We start from the raw sequence: 583 nt of genomic DNA on the forward strand, positions 1-583 counted from the left end.
AAAAAAAAAAAAAAAAAAAAATTATTCAATGTTGCTGGATTTAACCCAGTAATATATAGTATAATTTAGTATAATTGTTCTCAAAGTGTGATCCTTAGACCACCAGCATCAGCTTCACTTGGAAATTGTTAGAAATGAATTCTTACCCCCACCCCAGACCTGCTGAATCTGACACTGAGGGTGGGACCTATAAGCACTCCAGGGGATTCTGGTGCATACTGAAATTTAAGAACCACTGGTATAGTATATGCTGCAGTACACAGTCCAGAGGCCACGTATTCCTTATGAAACTGAAGCACTTGGCCAGGTCCGGTAGCTCATCCCTGTAATCCCAGCACTTTGGGAGGCTGAGGTGGGCAGATCAGCTGAGGTCAGGAGTTTCAGACCAGCTTGGCCAACATGGTGAAACCCCATCTCTACTAAAACAAAAAGCTGGCTGTGGTGGCGCATGCTTGTAGTCCCAGCTACTCTGGGAGGCTGAAGCAAGAGAATCATTTGAACCTGGGAGGTGGAGATTGCAGTGAGCCAAGATGGTGCCACTGCACTCCAGCCTGGGCAACAGAGCAAGACTCTGTCTCAAAAA

The sequence above is a fragment of the Mandrillus leucophaeus genome, unplaced genomic scaffold (genome assembly GCF_000951045.1).
Source record: "Mandrillus leucophaeus isolate KB7577 unplaced genomic scaffold, Mleu.le_1.0 Scaffold248, whole genome shotgun sequence".
In the NCBI taxonomy this organism is placed as follows: Eukaryota; Metazoa; Chordata; class Mammalia; order Primates; family Cercopithecidae; genus Mandrillus; species Mandrillus leucophaeus.